This window comes from Syngnathus scovelli, chromosome 5 (assembly GCF_024217435.2).
Source record: "Syngnathus scovelli strain Florida chromosome 5, RoL_Ssco_1.2, whole genome shotgun sequence".
NCBI lineage: Eukaryota > Metazoa > Chordata > Actinopteri > Syngnathiformes > Syngnathidae > Syngnathus > Syngnathus scovelli.
This window is the reverse complement of record NC_090851.1, coordinates 8,515,160-8,529,190: the sequence shown is the minus strand read 5'-3', so window position 1 is coordinate 8,529,190 and position 14,031 is coordinate 8,515,160. Positions and strand designations below refer to the sequence as shown.

At 40.2% G+C, this 14,031-nt stretch overlaps 1 protein-coding gene across 10 annotated transcripts in view; it reads left to right on the top strand.

Moving 5' to 3' along the window:
• The first annotated feature begins 285 nt into the window (after positions 1-285).
• add3a (adducin 3 (gamma) a) overlaps positions 286-14,031 on the top strand; it is a 43,270-nt gene continuing 29,524 nt past the window's right edge. For 8 of the 10 annotated variants that reach the window (XM_049719409.1, XM_049719408.1, XM_049719405.1 and 5 more), the window contains exon 1: positions 4,604-4,767. The gene's annotated coding sequence lies outside the window, so the exon portion shown is untranslated. Of the gene's footprint in view, positions 310-4,603; positions 4,768-14,031 lie in introns of those variants that run through there. The other 2 variants (XM_049719402.2, XM_049719400.2) reach the window with 2 other exon arrangements.

Sequence of the window (14,031 nt, the reverse complement as noted above, 5' to 3'; positions counted from 1 at the left end):
TAGGTTTGCTGTGTCAACAACACACTCTCATTTGAACTTCTTTCAAACTGTTAAAATCCTTTTTGATTGCATCAACAGAGCAGCTGTTTTGAGAATTATGTTGCACCATAACGGCCGCAGTGGCAGGAAACAGTTTCAACTATACGGTGGTACAGTCAGTCTCCCAGCTCAATGGTATGTTCAGATTTATCTTTATTTTTTTGTGTGCATAAATTCAACTTTATTTGAATTTAGAGACCTGAGGCTTTTGTCTGTTAAATGTTGTTCCAGTTCATATTTGGCAGCGATCCATGGTTCAAGGCTTGCAAGGTCAGTGAAGGAGAATGCTAAAATTCCTCATCGTATGTCAGATAACTCTTTCATACAAAAAAAAATCTTTCACACTGTTTAATTTTGTGCCTTTTTAACAGTTGTGTTGGTGTATTGCTGTAGTTTCTGGTGTACTTGATCACTATCGAATAGTGTACATACACAGACACATTTTCTTTTAACCTAAAATGTATAAGTCCGCTTCTATGTTAAAAACATACAGACTAATCTAATATATGGTCTACTTACTTTGACTATTGTGCTATCTTTTTTAGTATATTTTTTATACACCATCAATAAGGACCCCTGCTACGTTTTTTGAACTTGACGTGTCTGGCATCAGTGACTGAGCTATTTATGCTCTATTTACATATATTGCTACAGAGCGGCATGGCGGGGCATTGGTTAGCATGGCCGGGCACTGGTTAGCACGGCCGCCTCACAGCTCAGAGGATGAGGGTTCGATTCCAGCTCCCTGTGTGGAGTTTGCATGTTATCCCCGTGCCTGCGTTAGTTTTCTCCGGGCACTCCGGTTTCTTCCCACTTCCCATAAACATGCATGGTGGGCTGATTGAGCACTCCAAATTGCCCGTAGGTGCGAATGCGGATGGTTGTTTCTGATTGGCTGGTTCAGTGTGTCCCCCGCTTACTGCCCGATGACTGCTGGGTTAGGTGCCATCATGCACGCAACCCCCGTGGCGATAAGTGGTACCTTTGAGGTGCATGCAGCCACATTTTGTATTACTAATGGAAACTAACCCATGATGACATATTATGGGAATTTATTTAATCCTTTCATACACATACAAACCAGTTTTACATGAGAGCATTTCAGACAAAGCTGAATCATTGTGGTTGTTTTGAAAACTCTGACGCATTCACTTGAATGCTCATGATTATGTCACACAAAGGAGTCCATTAAATGACCAATTGAGATGATGATAGGCGCGGCAGGTTAATACACAACCACTAAAATCAACTTTCACATTTGTGTGCTCAATTGGGCAAGTCGGGTGAGTTCATTCACAATCCTGCGCTTCTCAGTTGGATGATTCATTAGTGCCTCCTCGTGTCACAAGCAGAAAAATGACAAAGGACAAGACAGAAAGTGAGCGGCAAGTAGATGAAGATAGTACACACACTTCACTTTTATGTGTAAAATGTCCATTTACATTTTTTTCCACATTGTTTGATTTTTGAAGTGGTTTCCTTTAACATGTAATGATTCCCATTCTGCACATCAGAAGCAGCTTTCTCCTCTGCTCTAAATAAATTTTGCTTTAGAGTGACATGCATCATTCCTATGCAAAATCTCCTTTTATAGTTGTCTTTATATTCCAGGCGCCCACAATGTGTATTCAAACAGGGCTCCTACATTCCGAGATCTGAGTAGATGAAACCACAGTTCATGGAACAGGTGCTAACCTGACTACTTGCTACAACCTAGTGTACATGGTGGTAAATTACAGCTTCAACACCGAGAAAATCCAATAGAAAAAACAAGCAGTGTACAAATATTAAGCGAACAAATGATAATAAATCCAACGTTTCCTGTTGGGATAGACTAAATGTAAAAATGCATGAAATATCTCTGGCAGTCTGCAATGGAAACACGCTTGGAAATGGAGTGAGCAATAATACTTGGCTGTGGGCTCTCTTCGTCTGTGTCCCTCTCACAGTCTGCACTACAGTCAGGCAGACGTGAAAGCTCGAATTGCAAATGGCATGCAGCAACCCAAACTTCCCCCAAACGCAGACAAGATCCAAGTACAATCAATTCAATCTAAAAAGAATAAATGGATGAATATTTTATGCAAGCTGCTGATAGCACACATTTTACACATTTAGATGTAACAGGACAAAATATTACACTTTTATTTCCATAACGTATATTAATACTGCATTGCTTGCAAAGATGAGAGTATTCTTTCCAGTAACACAGCAGGGATTATGTTGTGATGTGTTTTGTCTGAATTGTCGGAAGACAGAAGTTATTTTTATCTGAAATGTGCTATCACACGGTGGTAATTTGATTAAAGTCCAAATCACAGTGTGCATTTAGGTCCTAATGAGCTCCCCATGACCTTGTACCAGACATGGACTCATTACATGAAGCGCCAGGTTTGCTTCTGTCACATGTGGTTACGGTCAACATAGGAATTAAAGAGACTAAAGCCCCCCGGCACTCCTGCCCCTCCCTGTAATACAAGAGTATGCCCATTCCATCCACCGGATTGGGGAAAGGTCATTAGGAGAGTCGATAACTCTACAATACACTATTAGAAAATAAATGGGAATCATTTATATGCATTTTATAATACTGTTCAATGTCATGGGGGAAACACAGAAAAACACAGCTGAGCTGGGGTGACGTCAGAAAAGGTTTTCAGCTGTGAATCTTCTTAACTTCTATTTCAATGCTATTTCTCTTTTTTTTATATATATTTTTTTCATTTACAGAACAATGTCATACATAGCTCAACTTGCAATAGCATAATTTACGCTCTAGACTGCAGACTCGTTGAGACTTTTTTATTAGCAGCACTGTTACTGTTTGCATAGATCATTTTGCCTAACATAATTAATCAGTTTTAAAATTCCATACAATTTATGCTGCATGCTTTATATTTTGCGTGCAATTATCACGCAAGAATTTTATTCTCCTGGTCACACTTGTATTGTTGGCAGTTTCTGTTGTCAAAGTCGGGTCTGCACTTGCTGTTCCCATTAAAGAATGTTATTCTAAAATCCATCACCATAAACAGGACTGTACCTTTAAATAGGTTGGGCTACATTTCATCTAGTTGTTGATTTGCTATCATTTATCAAAGAATGCTTGTACCCCAAGCATCTTTTGATTCCATTATCAAATTTCCAGTATGTGCAGTGGTCGTCTTACACTACGTGAATTTGGAATGCTTAGAATAGCAGAGTATCTCCAGTGTACAATTCACTACTACTATGTTCAGCCTTCCTCTCCTCAAAGGAAGCCTGCCGAAAACAACTAGGTGGTCATAAATAATCTAGATGCACATCCATTTTTGAACCCACAGAGAGAGCTTTGACCTTCTGCACATTTGCCGCAAACCTTCTAATGTTAGACCAGGCATGCAGTTATTGCTATGGTTCTTGAGAGTAGCAAGTTTATTTTGAGACAGGTATGTGCTTCTTCAGAGAGATTGTTTGTGGTCACCTTTCCACATAAGTAGTCTGCTGCATTCTGTACATGTTGGCATCTTTAAAGTGAAATGCTGCACTGAGAGATATTAGGGTGAGGATTTGGACGCTTTGCTCACTTGTGCATTCACTGTTTGCTTGGCAAGCAGAAGTGCCGTAGTGATACTTGAGCATTCTCATTTGTTTATCTTTGCAGAACCAACAGAGAATTCTGAAGCCTCAGCAAATGTTATTTTGATGAATCGTTTTGTAATTAGAGACATGCCACGACAATTATAGCCTGCAGTCAAATTATAGCTTGCAGTCCCATCAACGGATTAATTGAAAAACAAGTACCCATAACCGCTACACACAGAGTGTAAGCATGCCGTGCCAGTCTAGATCTGACAACACGATATTATTTCAGTTGGGCATCAAGCCGAATCATGAATTGTTTGTTTTGTATCAAATTTTTTAGAGTCAACAAATTTTGGAGTCAAATTTAAGCATTCATTGGTTCATAAGGCTGATCTATCTATCTATCTATCTATCTATCTATCTATCTATCTATCTATCTATCTATCTATCTATCTATCTATCTATCTATCTATCTATCTATCTATCTATCTATCTATCTATCTATCTATCAAGTCATATTTTAAATTGGATTTTGAAAACTATTATTTTGTGTTTTTGCTCTCCAAAATGATGTTGTCAAATCAAGGCGTGGTCAAAACCATATGGTAAACAGGTGACCCTCAGACCCTTCTATTTTTTTTATTATTATTTTTTTTAAATAGGTTTGATCCCTTCTAATGCGTTCCATGCAAGGTGGTTTTCTGCAGTTTTTGGTTCTACTACTTCTAAGTGCTATTATTTTTACCCTCTCCTTTCCAAAAACCATGAACTATGTGTGCTTTTAACATTGTTTGCCCCCCTTTCCCTCTCCTTGGATACCCTTCCAAACACTACCCCAGGTCATCACAGGTCTAGTTCTCTGCAGTAGATAGTCTGCTAAGCATAGAACTAGATAAGGCAGATTGTTCCTGCTTTAAGGGAAGGGCAGAAGAGCACAGGGGGGCAGAGAGGGAGAGATGGGAGGGAAAGATGGGAGGAGCATGAAAGGAGGGCAGCTGGAGCAGGAGGCGACTTTGACAGTTGAGTTAGAATGAGACAGGCGTGCTTGCTTGCTGGAGAGGGTGAGTGAGTGAGCAGCAGTGCTGGCAACGGACTTGCTGCAGTGCAGGTGGATCGCGTTCCTGCTTGCTTTAAGAGGAAGATTCAAAGGCACAGAGGACAGAGGTTTGTTGCGCTTTTCCCTTTCACAAAAACTGAGAGTAGCCCGGTTTCTGCTCTGTGACAGACATAATGAGCACAGTGTTCTCCACCAACAGGGCTGTTATCTCACTGCCCTCCATTCCTATTGACCGTGCAGTTGTGATGGTTCCCAGAGCTGCCAGTGCCAGGGAACTGCATGCATGTTTTTAAGGTTGTTTCTTTGGCTGTTGCTGTAATCTCATGCAGCAATGCTTGAGATTCAGTCATAAACTTAAAAAATAAAGAGGGGGTGAACATTCCATTTTGGCTGCTTCAAGTGTCTAGCACACTAAATGAAATAGCCCTCATCCCTCCTTTCACGGGTCCCCCTTTTTAAATACAGAGATGAATAGAATGGGACGAGATGAATGGACCCGACATCGCTTTCTGTGTGCACAAGAGAGGTGCCGCCCTCTCAAGTGTCAGCATGCTTAGCCAGTGGATGCAGAGTGTGTATTTGTGTGTGTGTGTGTGTGTGTGTGGGGGGGGGGGGGGGGGGGGGTCCAGTTTTCAGATGGGGGCAGGGCTTGTTGAAACTGGCCCTCATTGATAAAAGATAAGCTATTACCTGTGTTCCCCTCTTCATATCACATATGTGTGAAGAGTTGCAGAGTTTTAAGTTGCTTCATACCATTCTTTCCCTCATACGTATGACAAGGTGATTTTATCAATACCTTCAGTGTCTGAAGTTTGTAGTGAGAAGACTCCTTGCTTTTTCTGGCAGTTGCTGTATGTGTTATGCCAAAGGCTCATATGAAATTTTAGATTATTTTTTCTTTTTATCATAAACCCTTAGCCCTACAGTATCCCCTTTGGCTTGCTGGTAGTGTTATTTATGTCTAGCAATGTGTCTGCTGCATGCACCACATGCACAGATCCTCCCTAGTTTAAACATGATTAAAAAATGGAACATATCACCACAAGTTTAGTCTGCCTTTTCATGGGGATGGACGTGCTTTACACTCACTTTTTTCCTGGAATTAAAGTTCATAGCTCAGAACTTCTCCTTTTCTGGTTGTCATGGTAACACAAAGCTGAATTCACTTGGCAACACCCCCCACCCCCAGTAGATGGGGGTTGGGTGACCAGTGGCTCATCTCATAACCCCATTGCCAATGAAGTCGGGAATGTTCAAATTGAACATCCTTCTTCTTCTTCTTCTTCTTCTTCTTGCTATATTATTATTATTATTATTATTATTATTATTAGTAGTATAATAGAATAGAGTTGGAAAAGGATTTGCAAAATGCTTCAACTTCATTGATATTTGGGTTTGTACATATGATACAAAGGTCCTCCAAACTCCAGGTTGCAATCAATAGGAATGTTTAAAGGTGTGGCAGTCATTAATCTATAAAGCCACTAGTGGCAGTCAATAATCTATAAAGCCACTAGTTGTTGGAAAGATCTGTTGCTAGACTACTGTTGAAGTGCCTCTGCAGCACTGTTTGCGTGCTGCTTCCCTATGACATCTCTCCTTGCATACATGCCTGTGTATGATCTGATTCCCTCTGCAGTAGGAAACACCAAATATGATGCAGCTGAAATTGAATGACCACTTGTTGAATTGTAATTAGTAAAAATTAATGAATGAATACATTTAAGTGCTAGACATGCAGTTTTTTTAAAGTCATGTGATAAAGAAAAACCAAAAAATTAATAAAACAAATACAGCTGACACCACAAATCATGAAATCAATCCAGAGTCTTTGCCTGCAAACCACAGTACAGAAATCTGCCTACCACCTCCTCAGTTTGGGTGAATTTTGCCACAAATCTCTGCGGTGTGTTTTGACTGGCAATGGTTACTCTCATTGGGATTGGGGAGGGACCTAGGAGATTAGGGTCCAAGTTGTGTCTTGTTCTGCAGTCGATTTTGAGATAAGAACCTTTTCAAACTGGTGTTTAGTGTTGCCACTAATGGGTGTTTCTACACTTGCTGACATCATTCATGCATGCACCTACATGCCATAAAACATTAATCATTGACCCACACTGGCTGGGTAACTGCTGTGTTTATTTCGCAATATTGCTATCGACTTAAATTGTCAGACATCAAAAAAATCACATAATAGATATTTTCCAAGTAATGGTGCTGGATAAAAATAAATGAAATTAGTATAACGAATGAATAATTATTGAAAGTGGTAATACAGTGCGCTTTTCTGTAATATCAAATTAAGATCAAACACCCACGACAAGCCTTAACCATGCTGTCATTAGCATTTTACAAACATCAGTTTCAAATTCATTCATTACCCCAATTTTTTCTATAACTCCAAGTGAGACGCTTTATACGTTTTTATGTATTTTAATTCTAACCAAAGTTAGAAATGACTCTGTTCAATACTTCCACATCAAAGTGGTTCAGAATTTTGGCCCAGCAACCTCATTGAGCCGCAAGAGCACTATTTATGTTCTGCCTTGTTTCTCTTTATGACCATTGGGGAGAAGAAAAAAACCACTGGTGAAATTTTGCAAACCGGTTCAGAATGAGCACTGAACCTAGTATATTATCGAAAAAGACCAAGACGAAGCTTACATGTGGGCTTTGATAGAAGAACTAAATACCCCTTAGCTTTCATGTGAATTTGCTCTCAGGGCTTCAAACTCAATGTGATCAAGTTTCTCTGCTAGCAGTCAAGATCACTTTGTTTTGTTATTGTTGAGGTTGCTCAGAGTTCAATTTCTCTGCACAAATTAGTCTTGGTTTCCCTTTCCCTGAAATAAAAGTTGAGCGTTTTATCAGATTTGGTCATTTAATGTTTTTAGAAAGGAATTGCTGTATATTGTTGGGACATAGTAAATTACTCATGTCTAAATATAGATTGAAATGGATGAATTATGCCACATTGGTGCTAACCCCTAACCTGCCCTGACACAGCCTTTACCATCATGAGTTATGACGTGTTGGATGAAATTACCCCCTCACTTACCATTTCAGAGGTCATGGGAGTGTTTTTCTGAACTGTTTTTAGATCTTATTAGATAGATTTAAAATGATCTAATAATGATTCACTCTGAAATGGCCGTGACTGTAAAGACTTTTTAAATAAACAGCACAAAAGTAAGAGCATTTGTTTTTAGATTATTTCTTTGATGTAACAATACTTGGCAATAAATATTGGAGCCTGTTTATTACCCCTTTAAATAGTGCCACATTTGTAAGGAGCATGTATTTGTGGGATGAGCAGCAGAGATGGGTATGTGAGTTGCGGCTATGAAAAACTACCCACGTTTTCTCTGCCAATACCAGACAGCTTATTTTGCTGTTGCTATTTGCTCTTGTTTGGTTTTTGGTGTATTGGATAATTGACTTTTGAAGAAACAACTTAACCACTTCATTATTTAATATTCAGGACTCTCACTCCTTCTCATGCTGCTCACCAGCCTGGCCACACACTGCTATGAATGACATCCTATTCTTCAGCATTTGTTGCAAGTCCGCCAATGTGGTGTGTTGTGAAAAGCATGCCCAAAATGTTCTGCTCTCCAGTCTCTGCTTGGTAGCTGTCTCTGTGGCGTTTGCATGTTCTCCTTATCATTTAATGGGATTATCCTGGTTTACTCCTACATTCCCAAAACTTGTACCCCAAGGTGATTAAGCACTCTAATGCAACAATGTAAATGTGAGAGATAATAGTTGTCAGTGTGTCCTGTGCCTGTGCCTTGGACTGGTGACCCATCCTGCCTCTCACACAAATTCTGATGAGATAGACTTTAGATCACTTGAACAGGATATGGACAGATGAGATAGTTTGTTATTGTTGTATCAATTCTACTCAAATTCCTTCCATGAAAGGACTTGAAATATCAATTTCAGACTTGTTGACGAAACAAGGAATTGAAACCATCTGGAGTGAATATGCCCAGTTTGATGTGAACAAAGTAAGAAATTATCCAATGACAATGAATGGTTCATTTCTATTTTCTCACTATGTTGCCATTTCCTGTGCAGCTGGTTCCGTCACAGAAAAACAGAACTTAGGAGATGAGAAGTCTAAACAGCAGTCCTGCCAGTGGGCTGGGCGTTCCCCACTGCTGAGACATGTACAGTCAAATGAACTTTCTTATTTCGTAATCTGAAGCTAATGACACTGCTGAGGAGGCAGGGTCACAGATGTGATCACTGCAGGTTTATGAAATAGGCATTTACAAAGTACTAGCTAATATTGCAAAAAATGGGAATGTTGATTTGAAATTTTTGGACCAAGTTTTAGAATGTCAGAATTACATTGTGGTACAGTAACACTGTGAGCCACAGGGCACCAAAGTACCTATTAAACATGGTGGGAGCAGAGGTGTCAATTTGTCCAGCTCTCTGAAATAGCTCTCTCTATTTGTACTGACAAGCAGTTCCAGAGATTTACAGTGCAGCCATGACCCTCAGCAGACACTGGGTTCACTCAGGTTCCACTTGACATCTCGTAGGCCATGGCCCCAATAAAATATTCTCTTAACGGGGGTTGGAAGGTTTTCACACCTGACAGTAACCTGCTTCTACGACTTGCCACAAACGGGAGATCTGCAATGTATTTTTGCAAGGCAACTTAATTGTTAAGGATAGTAAAAAAATTGGATATTTACTCAGTTCTCGAGTGTATTTGTGTGACAACGGCTCACCAGTTTGCCTTACGGTCATAGTGTTTTGTTTTGTTAGCATAATTTTTTGGGCAACATCCAAACCCAATCATGCAATGTCTTCTTTACATCCTGAGAGAAAAACTAGCTACTCCAGTAGAACATATTCCTGTGCAAAATTATTCTATTTGCTTTAAGGGAATACATTTTTTGAACAGCCAATGGAGATTGAGAAATCTGAGATCGTGAAAATTAAACTGTTGAGAGTAAATGTGAATAATATTGAATATTTTCATAAATATGTTACGGTCTTATTATTTTTACAAAGCTCTTCCGTCATTTCACAACTGTTGTTTTTGAATGTTTGGCAATGGGCACGTTGTGAAACAAACTATTTGTCATCGGCAAATATTGAATGAAATAAATTGCCCCCAGTCATTTCTCTCATACAAATGTAGAAACATGCTAACCACAATTGACACTAAAAGTTAAAAATAATTACCATTATGCAACTTCTAACTGGAAATGAAACAAAAAGCGGTTTTGTCTTTAAATAAATAAATATAACTTTGGCAACAAGATCTTGTAGTCCTTCAGGACCATCAAGTGATCAAGTGTTGTGGTATTTGAATAACAGTTAAGCCATCCCACACATTTTTTTTTAAATACGCAGCAACACCTGATTATCACAATATCACAGGCTTACTGATCCATCCACATAAACATTCACGACAGAACGAGGGCATACACAGGTTTTTAAAATATACTTTTACTCCACAGATCCTTTTAAAACGTTTTTAAAAACGTATCTAAATAACTTTTTTAAGTAACACTTATCAACTCAGTCATAGTGAAACATCAATTCATATGAAAATCTTTCCGAAATCTTAAATAGACATATTTGTTTGACAATACATAGTCAGCTTGCCAAATGAATCATGTTGATGCTTGTCCACAATGTTCACATTAAATGCTGACATTAGCCAAAAAGTTCCACCCTGTCAGCGATTGCTCGTATATTGTCTCTTTGCAGTTAAGTAACTAAAAAAAGTGAAGGAGTTTGACCAATATGCATTTCCAACAGTATAACATTGTGTTAAAACTATGAATATAGGCTAAAGGTCAATGGGTCAAATGTCAGCTTTATAGAAGTGAAAGTCTCAGAGGCATCTTATGTGGAAAGTGACTTAAATGAGAGTACACAGGTATGTCTGTGTCTCGGATAACTAGTGCACTTAATGCAGTTCACCACTTCAAAGCGGACATCTTGGCTTTTGGCCACAACACTCGCCATCAGTGCATGGAAAGAAGCTCATTCTGAGTCTGATGCTTGCCTCATGCTGCCTGGGGTCTGGCAGGTAAATGGATCAGTCTTATGGAAGTCATTAAAATTCCTTGGAAACATGTGGACACTTGTTTATTTTTCCGCCTGTCTTGAGAATGGCGGGCTGCCAGGATAATGCACTGTCCTTCCTTGTCGTCGGAGGAGATGCGAGTGGTGTGACAGAAAGTGAGGTGGGAGGAAGAATGGCAGTTGCAGAAGAAAGACGGCTAGAGGATGAAATGAAGTTGAATATGGAGGGATGAATGCAAAACACTGCCTGCTGAATGGCGGTGAAAATGAATAGCTTTAGTGACATGAGAAAAGAAATAGACTCAAGTTGAGAAATAAACTAGTAGTGTTTGGTTCGGTTATTTCGATTCATGTATATCATTACTGTGTTTTCCGCACTGTAAGGCGCACCTAAAAACCTCCAATTTTCTCAAAAGCCGACAGTGCGCCTTATAATTAGGTGCGCCTTATATATGGACCAATATTGAGCCACTACAGCAGGCGTTTCCAAAGTCCGGTCAGCGGGCCAAATGTATATATCTTATATATGGACAAAGTTTTAAAATGGGCCATTCGTTGAAGGTGCGCCTTATAATCCAATGCGCCTTATAGTGCGGAACCTACGGTAGTTATTTTGCTTGAATTTTGTGCGATTGTAAAAAAGCCTTAGGTTCATCTTCAAACAAAAAATCGAATATCACAACCGTCATCATGGCATAAAGGGCTGTACCCGCCACCAAGCTGCTTTTAGAAAATCTAAAATCTGATCTAATCTAAATCTGCCGTAATACTTGCCAGTGGAAAAGCCACAAAGTCGCAAAGTGTGCTTGCGTTCAAGACTGAGGTCTGGATATTGGGCTGTCTATGAGCATTCTAAAGTCACACTGGCCGGGCGTTCTCCCTGATCGGTAAAACAGACAGGAGCTCTTGAAGGAGATATTAATTCTCAGCTTTTGTAAGAGCAGTCTGTATGCTCCATTAGCCAGTTTCTAAATCAATTTGGAAGATTTTAGCGCAGTAAACTTGTTCAGAATGTTGTCATGACTGAGAAAATGTGCAGATACCACCGTCTCTTCTTGTATATCTAAAAAGCAGATTTAAAGGACCAGGGTCGGATTGTAATGACACCGCAGGGAGGGTAAAGAAAGAAAAATCAGGTCCTGCTTTGTTGGAGCATAACGATGGTTTCAAAGCAGCAACAGCTGAAAAATGTATCAGTGTGAACGCTGTTGCTACAGATACTCCCGTCATCGTGGGACAAGAGACAAATATTACGGCAGCTTGCCATTATTGACGTCACTCTCTATCTGTCCATCTCCTACCTACATATTTTTCTGTGTTGGATCATCAAGTGTGACCGACCCTTGTTTTTGTTATAAATACTACACCACAGAGGTGCAGATGGGATTTTGGAAGTGGGGGGGGGGGAGGATAGGGACAATGTTTAACCCTAACTTTGAAACCCTGACCCTACTTTGAAACCCTAACCTTAGTTTGAAACCGGGGTGTATGGCATTTAAGAGAAAACTTCTGGCTGGGGTGAGTCAGGGCAATCCATGGACTTGAATGTCGAAAGCTGAAAGGTCTTGAAAAAATTGCAAGAAAGCACTTGCATGAAACCCAGTTCTCTTCCACGGTGGTCTCACCGTGTGTGGTTGCTTTAGAGGCCCAGAGAGTGAAGCTGATAATTGGTCTTTTTCAGGTTCAATTGGAAGGCTGCGTTCCACAATATCATGAATGAAAACTTTTGTGTAGAATAGTGTTGAAGTCCCTTTCCACATTGGAGAAGTATTTCCCATCTTCAGTCAAATGCTTGGTCAGCTCCTGCCAATTTCACATGAATGAATATACTTTCAAAAGGATAACACCCACACAGTCACCAAAGCTGTGACTTCTGAACCTGTTCCTCTACTGAACCCCACATCCTCACAGGAAGCTTGTCCTTCCTTCATGCTCGCATGTGTGCCCATACACACTTGCATCTGTGGTAACTGGCATTGCATCTAAGCTGGATCCTCACCCAGGCAACTGCCAAATAACATGATAATCAGACACGGATGACAAAGCACACAGACAGATAAGCTCAGGAAATGATGGTTACGTAAACTATGCCCCAGCCTTGACCCCCCTCTTGAGCATTCAAGAACCTCTGACTTTGGTCATCCTGACCAAAGTGTGTGTGTGTGTGTTTGTTTTATGTAGTCTTTTTTTTTTTTTTGCCGGACTTGACTTGTTGTGACATGAATGTTCAATAAATTGAGGCGAAGAAGACTCTTAGGAGTCTCCAACAAGGTGCTTGACCTTCTCCGTGTCATTGACTTTCCCTCTCACAGATGGATGCTTTGTTTTGATTTGTGTAGCGAACCCCAACAGGCTTTTGGCTGACGAGGTCGAAATCACGGGGGACTCGCTTGAACACATGAACTCCGGACACACCACTCTCTCACTTGACAGCTTGTTATTGAGCGGTCAGATGTGATGGAAAGGGTCAAAGCACAGAGCGGGGACAGTGACTCGCTGAGAAAAAAGCTTGTTCTTGTTTCCCTTCCTGTCATGGTACGGACGTGCTGCGATTCTCTTTCATACAAAACAAAAACTCCCGAAAGCCCCCTGGCCAAATTCCAATGTGTCAAGACCACCCTTTTGATCTACAGTGCAGCACACATGGGTCCAAGATGGAACAGATTTTCTGTTTTATTGAGCAACAATTTAAATAATATTGCAATTATTTTTTATCCTTAATCATAAAGATAAGCCGATGAACTTGATGAACGGATTGTGCACACAAAATGCAATTATGTTGATAACTTTGTATGACCACAATTTCCCAATTATAGTTGATTGGAATCACTGCAAGGCTGACTTTGTTCGTGGTTTTTAATCTAAGGTTCATCAGATACTTGATGATTTTGATACCTGAAGGTTTGTGTGGTGTTTTGAAGTCTTCAAAGTGTACAGTTTGTAATATCAGACTCTTTTTTTGAGATCCTGGGCTGGTGCTCCCCACTTTAATTTTGTCTCACTGTCTTCACTCTTGCCCTTTTTCTTGCTCGGATGGGCTCATCACTCGTTGCGGATGTTTGTTTGCCATCGCCATGGAAACTGGTGAGTGCGACTGTGAGTAAGTGGCCCCTTGTGCAAATGTGTGTGTGCTAGCATGATTAGACTGCAGTTGTAGTTCACAAATAATGACCTCACTTAGACACAGACCCCAAAATATCAAATCTGTCTTCCCCGTCAAATTGTGTAATGGATAGTCCCGGAAAACAAGCCAGCACTCCGGCCCCCTCAAAATGCGTGCGTGTGCTTGCATGTGAGAGAGAAGGAGCGCTTGA